At 35.5% G+C, this 16,390-nt stretch overlaps 1 protein-coding gene and 1 pseudogene across 1 annotated transcript in view; both read right to left on the bottom strand.

Annotated features, from left to right (window-relative positions):
* GTDC1 (glycosyltransferase like domain containing 1) overlaps positions 1-16,390 on the bottom strand; it is a 355,599-nt gene that overhangs the window by 326,626 nt on the left and 12,583 nt on the right. The window lies entirely within an intron of this gene.
* Positions 11,899-12,017, bottom strand: LOC118614869 (annotated as a pseudogene).

The following is a 16,390-nucleotide window of genomic DNA, read 5'->3' as shown; positions in this document are numbered from 1 at the left end:
AAAAATCAGAACTATTATTATTACTGTGCTTTAATATTGCAAATTGATTTCTTCTGAAATTAATACTAAAAATAAGGTATTAATTGATTTCTTAATATTCCAAATCTACAAATAGAAAACACAAGACTCTAAAAGTCCTTTAACTTTTTAGTATGAAATTTTTCAAATACACACACAGCAGTAGAGAGGAGTTTAATGAACCATATCACTTAGCTTCAACAATTATCACTCCATCAATTTTGTTTCATCCACAGGAAATCTATTATTGAACAATGCAAAATACATTGAATTGAGATGCCCTTTTAAAAGTGTACCCAACATTGTAGAATGTTCAGAAATGATGGGTTTCATGCAAAAACGTTATCTTTGTCTCTTACTGTTCTGTTAAACCAACCTTTGCCCTTGAGAAAAAACTCAAGTAATCCTCATGACTTTTCTGGTCCCTCATAAGTAACAGAAATAACTAATTCAAGATAGACAATTGGGGAAATTTGAATATGGACTATATATTGTATAACATTACCCATATCAATGGCAAAGTCCCAGGTGTGATAATGGTATTATAATTACATAATCTTAATTTTTAAGATAAACAAGCTGAAGTATTTAGGAGTAAAGTGTCATTTTCAAATGATTCGGCCCCACTCCCAGGGCCAAAAAATATAAATACATGTAGCCAAATGTTACTAACTGGTAAAAGGTATGAGGTGTTTATTATATTACTGTTCCGACATTGCTGTAGTATAAAAATTTGCAAAATTTAAAACACTGGATCCAAATAACAATCAAAATTCCAAAGTACACTTAACATTAAATCATATGTTCTCCATTCAGCTGGCACCTACCCAGAGCTAGCTGGCCACTGTCAGTGAGGGAGGGAACAAAATCATTTTCTTCTCACCAAGAAATTTCTTTTCTGCCATCTTCCTGAGCTTTCTAAACCCAGGGTCAAGATCAGGGAGATGAGAACAGGTCCAGCATATAGTATAGTTCTTATTTGACTGCTACTGTACCAAAATGGCCTAGGGGTACGTGGCCAAGGTAGGTGTTTAAAGCTGTATTTTTCCTCTCGTGGGCAGCTTATATGCATTCTTCCAAGGATATGACCCTCCAATTGCAAAACTCCTGCTAGTATCTCCTTCAGCAAAAAGATCCCTCCCAATGCCCCCTCAGCTTCTGACTGCTGGCGGTACACCCAGCAACTCCTTACTGCTGAGATCTCCATCCCATGGCAGAAAACTTTCTTGAGCAGGATCGCTTTTCAAATAACACCAGATCAATATTCATAGTCTGGGATACAAACACCTTTGACCTGTTGAAAGAGGGGAGTGCAAATACTTCTCAAACCCAGTCCTACTGCCAGAGAACACTTTGATTTGCCATGGCATGAATAACTGGTGACCCCAACTGCAGGACCCATTTAATCCAGTTGAAACTCCTCTCACTAGGCTTAGTGAAAGATTGAGACATCCTTAACTTGTGGCAGGCAGGGCTAAAACGCACAACGCTCCAATGACATTCCATAAAAATTCAACTGACAAAATCTCTCCCCCTATTGATATCTTCTATGTGAGTGTAGGAATTCAAAGGTCACAAAACCAGCTTTCCCCAATTCTGCATTTGGTGTAGCACTTCCTTTGGATATAGAAGTATCTACTCAATACTGATGCATCACTGAAAGTTCCAGTTTATTATTCCATTATCCCAGGAACTCTGTTATTTTGTCAACCCCGGGAAGGAAGATACCAAGAAGGACTCCTGGTGATTAACTGGGCTCAAATTTAGAAACAGAGCCTTGCAGCGATTTCAAAACAGGGGCCTCTCACACAGACTGTGCTTTAGGAAGAAGCCTGCATTAAACTGCCTGCATCCTGCACTGAACCGCCTACCTATATATATGGTGTCCCTGCTGTCTGAACCAGCCCTTACAAAGGAGTTTCTGAAATTATATTTTAACTAATAGGACTAAGACATTCCCTGTCCAATCAAGAACTGTGCAGCTATTTCCTCACTTTCACTGACCACTTAGAGTAGCTCCATTCTGACCAATCAGGACAGTGCTTTTTGGACCACTCAAACTGAGGATCTGGAATCCTCTTTGCATGAGGATGAACCAAGTAGGGACCAGCAGTGTATATAAACCAGCTTCCCTATGGCTTAAAGAGAGCACTTTCCCTTTCTACCTAAGACTGAAGAATGTTTTCCCAGCTGTAGCTGAAACACTGAAGACATCTGCCTGGAAAAGCAGAGCATATCAGGCAGAGTGAACAGAACTGGAGTGGAGCAGAGTAGAGCAGAACAGAGCAAAGCAGAATAGGTGGAGTGGATTGGACCAGACTGGAGTAGAGCTGTCTAGCCAGGGAGGAGCCTTGCCCAACTGCTGCCTCGTGCAAGGGCCACCTTTCGAGAGGGCCTCCTCACAGCCATGCTGTTCCACAGCCATGCTGTATCACAATTGAGCTCTTTGCACTGAATAGTTTCCTTCTTCATTGCACCCCAAATTGAGGATTCTTGTTGGTGCTGAATTGGTGCCCATGACCATTGGTTGACATCTGGCCTGTGCTTTTTTGAAGCAAATATAAGCATTACATGCCAGGTTTCTTAAACTATGACCTCAAATCAGTAATTGAGACTTCTGAAGGCCATTACCACTCCTCCAGGAAGCATGTCTTTTTCATCTTTTCAATGTCACAAGCACCCAGCAGCACATTTAAGGTCCTCAGAAAATGTTTTTTTGAAGGGATGACCTCAGGAAATGACAGCAGGTATAAATAAAGACTGTATAAAATTAAACAATGACGACTTTCACTATCTGAAGGACTATCTGAAAATAGTCTGCTCAGTCCATGAAAGTTGGGTTAAGCAAAGCACATTTGTTCCTACCTAATTTATACACCAAGATATAGTCCTCGAGAACCTAGAGCAACCAAACACCTAAGTGCTCCTTCTCTGTTCTACAGCTGCACCCATCTCCACACTTACTCATGGCATACAGAAAATACGTGTCTCTACCATTTGTGTACAAGTCACTGAGGGTTTTACTTATTTGTGTTCACCCATGCCACTATAAATAATTGTCATTCTCAATAAAATATATATACATGTTGACCAATACAGGTTAAACTAGAGGACTCTCATAAAACATACACACACACACACACACACACACATATATGTGCTTCTGTAGATAGATAGATAGATAGATAGATAGATAGATAGATAGATAGATAGATAGATAGATTACATTAGAGAATGAGTAGCATATCATTTCAGAATGCTCACGGCAATTCTTTACTGGAGGAATACTACTTAGATCTAATGAATGAACCCTTTATTTCTATCTGCTTTCTACACCAGAAGCACAGCCATACAGAAAGATCTGCCTTTAGGGCAGCATAACGTCTGGAGTAGGCAGTACATTCTTACACATATGCTGATTCATTCAACAATCCACATTGGAGATTTACTTCAAGATACCTTAAGGGCTTTCTATTTTAAAGAGTACTTATGTAAATATTCAATAACTATTTACAGAACATCAACTATGTGCCAGGTTCTAGGCTAGTCAGGCCCTATGGGAGAGTCATAGATGAGTAAAGCATTCAATGACTTTACAATTTAGTAAGATGGTTTTGACAAATATTCAAAGGACTGTTACATCCCAGTAAAGAAAAGCACCACCATTAAGAAATGAGAGATTCTGAAGAATGATTAGGATTTTGACAGGGAGAAGTGAAGAAGGGCTTTCAGCAAAGGAAACAGTATTATCAAAGAAAAAGACATAAGCATAGGAATGTTGACCAAGACACCAGAGCATCTGTTAGGTATGAAAAGAGGAAAATATAGGAAAAAAAAAAAAAAACAAGACTAATGCCTAACTAGAGAGGCCCTGCAGTGCCAAGGTTACATATTAAAACTTCCTTTTGTGAATAACAAGGACAATCAAAGAAAACATAAGTTTGAGGAAGAAGAGAGTTATTGAAAACTGAAATTGGTCTCAGTAAAAACAAACACTGAAAGAAGAAAATTAGAAGTTAGGAAATTTAGGAGGGGTGCATTTGCAATAGTCTAAGGCTACAGACACCTACCTGCATAACATAATTAAAAGAAGAAATGTCATCAAAAAAGGGGTTGATCAATGTTCAACTCTATTTTAATGGCAGATACATATAAAAATATTTTTAGATGTACACAAAAACGTTTATTTTTTTCTTAAATTTCAATACTTAAAAAAGAGAGTAACAGGACATTTCTAATGCCAGCTATGACAGAATAAAGACTTGCCCCCTTCCTACTGTAATCAACCAGAAAACTGTACAAAATATATAAAACTGTTTTCAGATAGTAGACAATAAGGAAGTACAGAACTCTGATGATCTCTGATGAAGAGAATCCATTAAGGTGAGCCCTATGGTTACTCCAGTTTTCTACCTGGAGGCACTTTATGGACCACGGGGCAAGGAGATAAAAAACACATGGTGGCCTAGCTGAAATAAGGAAACAGAGCTTTAGGGAAGCTGAGGTGGATGGCATTTGTAAGGATACATTGCATAAGAGAAAGGAGCTATGCAGATAAAAAGCTTCACGTATCTACATAGGGATCCTATATATATATTTCTGATGAATATTATAAGACTCCATGAGTCTGGCCGAAGAATATGAAAGAGCAATAATCTGAACACTACCCAAAAATCACATAGGCCTAGAAGACGTTCAAGATTACAACAGAAGAGACATCATTAATCATCATGACATTGAATACAGCATGACAAAAGGTCACATCTTAGTAATAAACTAAATTAGCTCTAGAGTAAAGGCTACTCAAGAACAATCTTGAGATTAAATCAAAATGTCTAAAAAAAAAATTCACTAAATGATTTCATGACAATGTAGAAGACAAGATCGTTTAACTTGAAGGCAGGACAATAAAAACCGTCCAAATAGAAGTAGAGAAAAAAGAGGCTGAGAAAAAGTGAATTGGGCCTTGTTAAGTCCGTGGGCTGGGGGGGGGGGGGGGGGGGGGGGGGGGGAAGGGCCAGCCTGATGCCTACCTGGAGACTTCCCAGCTTGATATTTTGATATCGGAATCCTGACCTTCCAGCAGGACGTCAAATCGGAATCCAACTGATAAGGGCCCACCCTAAGGCCCTGGCACCACCACCCTAATCCACTACCACCCTAATCTACCACCACCCTAATCTGGATGCTCAACTAACATTTAATTAACACTCCCACATTTAATTAACACTTCCACATTCAATTAACATTCCCACATTCTATACTCTACTCCCACATAACCCTATAAAAACTACACCCTCCCGCCCTAGGGCGCGAATTCTCTGGCCCCCTCTCCTCTCTGGACCAGAGAACCTCACCCGGGAGTACTCTCCCAATAAAGGCTTGCTTTTAAAACTTCTCTCGGCATGTCATGATGCATCTACCTTACAGGTCTCAGTGGCCTGTGGAATAATATCTAGTTATCAATCATATGTGTAACTGGAATCCCAAAAAAAGAAAAGTAGAAAATAGTTCTGAAAAATTAACAACCTAAAGGTTTTCAAATTTGAGGAAAACTATAAACCTACATATCCAAGAAACTCAATGAACCTCAAGCAAGATGCATACCAAAAAACTACATCAAGACACACATAGGGGAAAAAAAAAAAAAAAAAACTGTCAGGGTGCAATTTAAAAATAAAGGCTAAATACAACATTTTCAAATAAAAGGTGAGAATTTGTTCAAAATAGACTTTTGCTATGAGAAATGTTAAAGTTTATCAGACTGAAGAAAAATAAACACTATTAGGAAGTACAGATCTACATGAAGGAATGAAGACGAGAAGAAAGGATAAATATGCGGGTAAATATAAAAGACTTTTTTCATTTCTTAATTGCTCTAAAATAAAATTGACTGTTTAAAGAAAAAAGTACAAAATACTGTGATGCTTTACATTACACACAGAAGGAAAATAAAATACAATACTACAAAGAACAGGTGGGAAGAAATGCCACATTATTGATGTAAAGCCCTTAAATTATACATAAAGTGGTATAATATTATTGGAATATAGACTGTGATAAGTCAAAATGTTTATTATAAGTCCTATAGAAACAAAATTAAAGATAAAAATATATAAAGATATATTGCTAATAACCCAAAAGATGAGGTTAAAAATAAACATTAATCTCAAAGGAAGCAAAAAAAAAAAAGATAAAAGGAATAAAGAACAGATGGGACATATAGATATATTTCACAAATACTTCACACATTTTAAAACTGTTGTCTTTTGATTATTGGATTATAAGAGTTCTTTATGTATTGTAAATACAAGTCCCTTACCAAAGGTATAATTTGCAAATATTTTCTCCCATCTGGAGAATTGTCTTTTCATTCTTTTGATGGTATCTTTTTAAGTATAAGTTTTTAATTTTGATGACATCCAATTCATCTATTTTTTTCTTTTGTCATTTGTACTTGTGGTGTTTTTCAAAGAAGGCTTTGCTTAACCCAAGAACAAGAAGATTTACTCTCATGCTTTCTTCTAAGAATTTTATAATTTTAGTACTTGAATTTAGGTCTATAATTCACTTGGCATTAATTTTAATAGTGTAAGAAAAGGGTCTAACTTTATTATTTTGCTAATGGACACACAGTTGTCCCAGTACCATTTATTGACAAGACTATTCTTTCTCTATTGAATTATCTTGGCACCCTTGTCAAAAATCAACTAAATATAAATGTTGGGGTTTATTTCTGGACTTTTAATTCTATTCCATTGATCTATCTGTCTACCTTTAAACCAGTACCAATGAGTCCTTCACTTTTCTTTTTCAAGATTGTTTTGACTATTTTGGATATCTTGAATTTCTATGTAAATTTTAAGATCAGTTTTTCATTTTCTGAAAAAAAAAAGGCAGCAAGGATTTTTGATAGAGATTTCCTTAAATCTGTAATTATTTGGAAGAGTACTGCCGTCTTAACACTATTGACTCCTCTGATACACAAACAAAGAGTACATTCTTATTTATTTAATTTCTTCTAACAAATTTTATAGGTTTCCGAAGAATCATTTGGTTTTTCTACTACTTTTGTTCTCCAAAAGATACCATCAATGGACAATCTACGGATTAGAAGAAAATATGTCTGACAAATGATTTGTATTCTGATATGTGATAAACTTATAACTGAAAGACAAGAAAACAATCCATTTTTTTTTAAAATGGGTAAAAGATTAGAACAGATACTTCACAAAAGATAAACAAATGGCCAACAAGTAAATGAAAAGATCAAGGTCAGTAGTTATCAGGGACATGCAAAGGAAACCACAATGAGATAACACTATACATCCATTAGCATGCCTGAATTTAAATGAATGGTAACATCAAGTGCTGGCCAGAATGTGGAGTAATTAGAACTTTTACACTTGCTTGGGAATATGGCACAATCACTTGAAAAGGGTTTTGCAGTTTCTTAGTACAAAATATATACTTACTGTTAAATATACACTTACCAATTCTATTTCTGGGTCTCTAAATCACACGAATTAATGCATATATACAGAAAAACTTGTAAACAAACATTCATGGCAGTGTTATTACTTACAGGAATAAATCAGAAACTTTCAAATATCCAGGAACAGGTAAATGTTAAAGCAAATTGTGGCACATTTATACAATGAACATTACTCTGCAGTGAAAAAGAACTAACTCCTAAGATATACAATAAAAGTTAATGCCGAAAGGAGTACGTAAAAAAGTATGATTCTATTTATATGAAACTCCAGAGCAGGCAAAACTAATTTATAATGACAAAAATCAAATCAAGATGCCTAGCAATTAGGATGAGGGAGGGAGGGAGAAGTGACTGCAAAGGGACACAAGGGAACTTTTGGAGGTGATGGAAATGTTCCATATCTTGATTGTGGTAGCAGTTACATATATATGTATATCTGTCAAAACTCATTGAACTGTACATTTAAAGTAAGTGCCTTTTATATAACTTATACTGCCAATATTTTACTTAAAAATTAAAAAAGAAGAAGTAGTCAGACATTTGGAAACATCACTGTCAAAAGATGCCAATAGAGGGCACATAAAGTTTTACTACAGCTATAACCCCTCAACAAATCTTTTGTCTTTCATTCATTCAAATAAATTATGTATTAAGTACCAACTACATGCTAGGAATTATTCTAAGCATGGTGATACAGTAGTAGTAAATAAAACAAAATCCCCTGCTTTCATCGAGCTTTCATCCTAACAGGTAAAGACTGACCATAAAATACTAAAACATAGTTTCAGAAGGTGCTTAACAGGAAAACTAAGCATCTGGGGGGAGGGGATTTTTAAATAAAATGGTCAAGGAAGGTCTCACTAGAAATGTTACATTTCAATAAAGATCCAAGAAAGGTTAGAGAATAAGCTAAGTAGTTATCTGGAGGAAGAGCATTCTAGGCAGAGGGAACTCAAGTGCAAAGCCCCTGAGGCCAGCTATTTAAGGAACATTGTAGTGTCAGTTACAAATGGAGAGTAAAACAGTCAAAAGATGAGGCTGCCAATGTGGCAATCTCATATACAGCTTTACAGATTGCTACAAAGACTTTAGCTTTTACTGTAAGAAAGGAAATAACTGTAGTTTTACACTGAAGAATGACAGGACCTCATGTATATTTTAACTGTGATTATCTTGCCTGCTGCACTGAGATTAAACAACTGGGTTAGGAGTTGAGGATTGAGAGATGAAGCTGGGAGACCAGCAGGAGGCTATTAAAACAATCCCATTAAGACATGATAATGGGTTGGACCAGGTAGTAGTGGAGGTGGTGTGACGTGATCATATTCAGATCCTAGATGTATTTTGATGATAAAGCCAAGATGAACTACTGACAGATGAGGTGTGGATGTGAGAGAGATAAGTCAGGGATGACTGACTCCAAGGTTTTTGATCTGAGTAACACAGATGAACATGTCACTAATTTAGGGAAGACTAAATATAAAACAAGTTTGGGTAAAAAAATCAGTTGAGTTTTGACTATTTTAGATTTAAACCCTTTAAATATCCATATGGAGGTATCATAAGACCTTTGGATATGTGTCTGGAGTTCAGAAAATAAAAGCTCTTATATTTTTTCAAGGTAAATCACTGGGTATGATGTGTGTGTGTGTGTGTGTGTGTGTGCGCGCGCGCGCGCGCGCACGCAAAATTTTTAAGAAATCATCCTTACTTGAATTTAATGCATTAGGCCCTCAGCACTAATGGATCATTCCTGTGTTTTCTAATTTACATAAATCCATACAAGTCTGCTAGGCACTTCACACCTTTATTTTTACTTTCACATCTGAAGTACAGCAATATGGATAGATAAGGTGTATATTTAAGATAACAATGTGAACAGACACATTCCTGGAGCTACAGCTATTTAAAAGTGACACTAGCATCAAGATACTCATTCTTATTCTGGGAAGGCTTTAAAAAACAATCACTTGTTATGAAACTAATTGCAATGCCAAATGCTTCTTAGGCTTGTATGTAAAAATTATCATCTTCTCTACATTTTACTGTTTTAAATCAAGAAAAGTAATAGACTTTGTGATTAGACTTAAAAGTTTGGTTTTGATGTATATAACCATCTAAGTTCTAAAGTGAATAACATTTCCACACTGTATCTCATAGAGGAAGACACTCTGTACATAACTAAGAAATGCAAAAATGACATGTAAAAATACCACACTTCAACCGGAATTGTAACATGGGCAAGCATGCTTAACTTGTGGCTGAAACCACTCTAAAAAAAGTTTTTTTCAGTGTGAGTGAGCATTATTTCTTCCCAGTCTACCCATTCTTAATTCCATATTCTATGCCTTTGATTATTCCCTCATGCTAGAATGCCTTTCTTCCCAGCTGATCTCCTTCTTTTCCTTCAAGGCTCAGCCCAAACTCAGCATGCTCCCGAAAGCGTGCCATGAACCCCAGTGGTATTCACTTTTCTCCACATTTCCACAGCATTGCCACTTGCACGTCTAGGGAACATATATCATTATACCATGGATTAAGGTTGGCTATATACCCTAAAACAGAAGCTCCCCGAGGACAGAAAATCTTAGTCATCTTTGCCTTTCCTAAAATGCTTAACATAGTATCTTACACATCAGATTATAGGTATAAACTAAAGATTTGTTCAACTAAATTCTATTAAACTAACAATCAAATATACTGAATTCAGTGGGATACATTTCATTACTTCGAACATAAGCTTCTGGATCTCACTTCCCCATCTCTCCATAATATCCCAGAAAAATCCTACTGCTTCTCAGTCACTTTCAAATATTGTAAAATATAGTTTAGTCCAGTTTAACCCTTCAATTTCATATCTTATTCAAAGAGCATCACTGCACCCCCACCTAACCAGGGTCAACCAAAAGAAAGAATAACCTGTTTTTCAATATTCTTTGTGGCTCTTTCACTTTTCTCCACTTCTTTCCTCGTTTTCTGGTTCCTGCAGATCAGGTTAGGCAGAGGAAGAGGGACAAATGTTCTGTGTGCCTAGTTCCATGTGGTTTTACTAGATGGCGTGGTAGCAGGATAATCTGTTATCCTTATGTAATTATTGACAGCACTTCTCTCGTTCTCAAAAAAGCCCAGTTTGGACAGTATAATACAGGTCATTAAGGCAGGGTGGCCTTAAATTATAGCAAGCAAAGAGGCTGATCCCTTCAGCCTGCATAGTTCCCTGGTGTGGGCGATTCATTCTCAGACTGACCTCTTACTATCCCACCCACAGTCCCCTCATATGACAAGATCCTTGGCAGGATCCATCAAGATAACTCAAACCTGGTTAGTTCTCATAGGGTCTACTTGGTCCACAAAACAAAATTAATGTCTTCTTAACACACCAGATGGACAAATGTCAACTCTTTGCACTACTGCCCTCTCTCAACACGCCACCTCGCTGGTTCCAGACACTCTTTTCTGCTCCAAAAATGAGTCTATGTTCAGGAATGCTCCAAACTCTAGAAAAAATATGCTCTCTCAAAAACTCTCTAGAAAGTATGATTGCAATATCAAGAAACAAGATTATGTGTAGCTCATTAAACAACCAGACAAGAAATTATAAATACCAACGTACACTTCTGCAAGACATGCCTAAATCCTGAGTTGAGAACAAAAGGTCCTTCTGGGGAAAAAATTGAAATGTCACGTAACAACCCACTAGGTTAACAATTCTTCACCTGAATAAAACCTGTAATACCCCTTTTCCAATTTCTCTTACATATGGAAGTGGGTACTGCAGTTCTTTTACTAGGCCCCACATCCTTCCTTAGAATGTAAGGATACTTATTGACCCTTATTTTCAGCTTTGGAACTTTAGCTAAAATCCTGAAACAAGTGCTAGTTGTCATCCCATTATCTTAGGTGCACTTCCCCTGTTATAGCTACTGCTTATCATCTAGTCTAATTTTACCTTAGTAGATCACTATATTGTTCATATTCAAACAACTCATTTAATTATACATATATTTAATGATGAGTCACAGCATAAATGGAGAATTTCCACTTTGAAATTCAGATTTAAACATGATACCCACAAAAAATGAAAAATAAAATTCTGTACAACAAACCAAGTCAATAATTGCATACAGGAATCCCCACTTTTTGAAAGCTTGCTTATGCCGCTTCACTTTTATAATACCTACATCAGCATCTGTTTTCACTAACCAAAAGAAATCTAAAGAGGATTTTTGCTTTTAAATTAATGGTAACTGCTTCTTCACTTTACTCCATTCCGGCCTATGAAAGTTTTCATAGAAACGCTGTACTTTTGGATAGCAGGGGAAACTTGTATCTTTTTAAGTCATTATATACTATAAAGTGTTATGTTTGTTTGTTTGTTTACTTAACACCTACAGCACCTGGTCTTCCTAGGTGATCTCCCATCTAAGTACTAACCAGGCCTGACCCTGCTTAGCTTCCGAGATCAGATGAGATCAGGCACGTTCAGTGTGGCATGGCTTTGGACTAAAGTGTTAAGATTTTTTAAAAAATAGATGAATCATAATACTATTTACTAGATTTCAGTTATTACAATATCTATACCTAGAACAAACTAGAGAGATTTACAGACTTGAACTAAAAATGTATGGTGGTGATGGTGTAACCACTTTGAAAAAATTATACATATAAACATAAACTTCTAAAGTTAAAACACACACAAATCTTGACAGAACAATTCCATTCCTAAGTATTTAACTCAGAGAAATTAAAACATATGCCCACAAAAAGACACACAAAAATTATGTTCATAGCAGCTTTATTCACAATTGCCAAAAACCAGGAAAAGAAAATCAAATGTCCAGTAATAGGAACGGATAAACAAATGGTGGTAAAGCAGCAAAAGAGAATGAACCACTGTTACACAAAACATGGATAAATCTCAAAATAACTATACTGAGGAAAAGAAGTCAGGTACAAAACAGTATATACTCTATGATTCCATGTATATAAAGTTTAAGGAAAAGTTTACTTCATCTATGGAAAGAGAAATCAGAACAGTGGTTGTCTATAGGGAAGAGAGAGAAGGACTGATTGGTAAGAGGCATAAAAGAACTTTTGGATGTTAAACTAATCTATTTCTTGAATGAGAGGTAGTTACATGAATCTACACACATATCAAAATTCATTAACTGTTTATTTAAAAATGAATTTTTATATATAACCAACAAAACTCATTTAAATCGCATCTGGTATCTTACTTTTGAACGATGTTAAGGATAATCAGTTAATGTAAAAATGTAATCTTCCAAAAGCTGGTTAACAATATGCATATTGGTAATCATAATAAACTTATAAACTAATTCAGATTCTGAAACACAAATCCAAGTCCAACATGTTTACCCAAAGTCACAAGGATACAAGGATAATTTTAGCCTATAGCAACATTCACAAAGGCTCAAAGAATGAATGGGAGTAATCAACATATCTTTTCTTGGAAGGTCATGACCTGAAACAGGTGGTCACTTTTGAGTATCATAAAATATGAATACAACTTCATGTTAAAGATAACTTTTTCCCCACTTATCCAATATTTACTCCACTTACTAGCAACCTTTGATGTGCATACTACCCTATTTCAATAATACCTATTTCTAAATCACTTTTCCTGATCTACCTAAGTTTTCTCCTTTTTTTAGCTAAAAACTCGATCTAGAAATATTATACAACCACTTCACTCTTGAATAACCCTCCTTATTTCTTTTTGTCCAACAGCTTTGTTTGCCTATGACCTGTTTGCTAATTTTTTTCTATATTTTCAAGCAATTAAAAAATGTATTTTCAATTCTAACACTTTGAGTTCAATAATTTCAATTTTTTTCCTATCTTCATTACAACATCCCGCAGATGCCAGAGTACTCACATTTCAGCTACTTCATCATGCTGCCACTTTAGGTTTTTTTTATTATTTCACTTCTCCATGGGACCAGTGAACGATAAAGCCAAAGACCCCTTATCATTTCACTCTATACCTTAAAAAAACATATTGGATCATTTGACTCCAAAGCCTTATTGCACAGTTATCTTTTACATTTAAAAATGTTGCTGCTAAGGCACTGTTCCCATCCAAATGACTAAATGTGTCCTTTCCGAGGAGATGATATTTTGTTCAGGCTTCATACCTCCACTTGTACATGCCTGTAAACATTTAGTTCTCATTTTAACGGGCTTCATAACACGGTTATCATTTCTGAACCGAACTGTTTGGTAGTTACCTCTGACTATATCAGACTGCTTTCAAGAACTGTTTCTACATATGTTATTTGGAGTTTATCTAATTCAGCTTTTGATCTACTGTATCTAAGTCACTGTGATAGCAGCTCCTTATCACCCACTCTTCATGGATTTTGTATCATGGCATCACTTACATCTGAAAATACAGCTATACAATACTATACTAACTATATCAAAGGCAACGAATAAGACAATTGGAAGAGTTGCAGAGTCTAGATACAATGTTGTCAAATATATCACCTCACTGCTTTCTCCGAGGAGGCCCAAGCACCCTTCTGTAAAACGAACATGAAGTCAGTCATGTTAAAAACCATTAGTCTTAAAATTTTCCCATAAAGTGCATTAGCCATTCAAATTACTTTTTATTTATTTATTTATCAGACAATCACTGGAAAGAAAAGTTCCCTGCACAAAATGAGCTACAGGCTGTAAGACTCTATCTTCACTTCTTATTCAAGACCTTGGGTATATTACTTAGCTTCTACTTTCCTCATTAGAAAATTGGAATAATTGTACCTTCTTTCAAGGTTGTGGAAAGAATTAGAAATAACTTATGCGAAGTGTTTTACTAATATCTACTACATAGGAGGTTTTCAATAGTATGTGGTAATAGCAAACCATTATTCCACTGCTAGTCTTACTCTAGCATCCTTATCAATCAGAAAAAAAAAGTAGTCATCTATTATCTATCACATTTAAAATCTTATTCTCTCTTTTACATTCCACTAATTCCCCAATGTCTAAAATAGCTTCGCTTTCTCCATTCACAAAATTACCTCCCACTCACCTTAAGGAAAAGCAGTTTTAACCACTGGTTATGAAGTTAGGGGGAAAGACAGTGGGGGAAGAAACCACCTGAACAGTCACTGCTCTACTAAAATAAACACAGTAATGTATGCCTACTACATCCTTACCTTAATCCTTCTTCAAAAGTCTTTTTTGAAGTCCATGAAAAGTCAAGATCACTACCTTTCTCATGTCCTATAAATATAATAACTAAACAAGTCCTATGTCAGTCAATGGACAAAAAGATGTAACTGATGAATCCACAACTCTCTAAATTCCAATGTTTTGTTATCTCAGGAATCAATTTATGAAAACTCACCACACGAAAGGAGTGGGGAGGCAGATTAAACTAAATAGTCTTTTGACTACTGATACAAAACTAGTTTTAAACACCAGGATTTTCTTCTTCTCCTGATTATACTCAAATCAATTACTGGCACAAGAACCAACTAAAAAATTAACATACTTTTCTGCAACTACATTCTCGAATTCCAATAAATAGCACTTTTTTCTGCAATAAACTAGGTATTTTTACTCATTTTTATGAGATGTCTTCTCAAGTTTAATAAGAACAGGTAAAATAATAACTATAACCTATCGCGCTGTATTTATCATTCTTCTGTACATTCTATTTTGAAAAAGGTTTACTTTAGGGAAAAACATAATAATGGCAATCTACAAAGTGCTCTATTTAATGTTCTCTGCCCAGAAGACCACAATGGAATTCCTGATTTAATACTATCGATGTTAAATCCATGTTATTAAATACATACTAGTTATAAGATAAAATGGTGCTTCCTGTTTTAAACACACAAACACACACACACATACACACACACACACACATACACGTCTTTCTTTAAGTATCTTATGTTTGAAAATGGTGAAGTTTTCTAAATATTAATCACAATAGTCCCAAATAAAATCCATAGGGCAGTTCGATTATGGCACAAAGGATGAATGACAGAGTATTTCATTTCAAAATCCCTGAGTCTTAGGATCTAAACATCTAAGGACATCCCCCTTTCATTCCAGATTCAAAAGAGTTTCAGGCATTCAAATGCTACAACACACCTGCCTTTCAGCCATAGGCACTGCTTCAATGAAAAAAATAGCTTAAAAACCATGAAATGAAATCAATTCCACATAAAGCTATCGCACGATTCTGATCTCTAATCTGACTTGTAAATTAGATGTGTGTAACTTCCACTCTTCAAAAACCTGCAGATCTTTTTCCTAGCAGAATGGCTATGCTAGTTGCATTGCACTATGACCAAAAATGTGCAACGACAGGGGCACACTGATAAACTGAATGGTATAGGCCTTGAATACAGATTTCAAGGTAAATCATGAGGAAATCTTTTTTTGTTTTTACATGAGCTATATGAACTAAATAAAATGTAATCTATGTTTTATAGCCTGGGCTGCCAGAGTATTTGATGAATGCTAAGGTGAAAAAAAAGTTAAAGATTCACTGAGGAAGAACTGCAATTTAACTTTGAGAGAATCTACCCACCTCCCAGCACTGCTTTCAAATCCTCTATTACTAACTTAAACAGATATAGGCCAAAAGCAAGAACTCTAACCAAATAAAATGTTCATTTGGTTCAGAAAATATTTTGATGTTTCAGTTTTCATAGGTTTACTTCCAGTTCACACCCGCTTCTGAACTCATTTTACATAAATTTAGCTAACAGATCTGAAAATATTAATTTATTAGTTATTTTTAATTAACAATCACTAATTTATTAACTGTTACATGTACATTAATACTGTATAGTATGATTTTCTATTTACTATTGAGTTCAGGAGCCTACACAA

This window comes from Rousettus aegyptiacus, unplaced genomic scaffold, assembly GCF_014176215.1.
Source record: "Rousettus aegyptiacus isolate mRouAeg1 unplaced genomic scaffold, mRouAeg1.p scaffold_m13_p_2, whole genome shotgun sequence".
Lineage (NCBI taxonomy): Eukaryota > Metazoa > Chordata > Mammalia > Chiroptera > Pteropodidae > Rousettus > Rousettus aegyptiacus.
The sequence above is the reverse complement of the archived record's forward strand: the minus strand, read 5'-3'. Positions and strand labels throughout refer to the sequence as shown.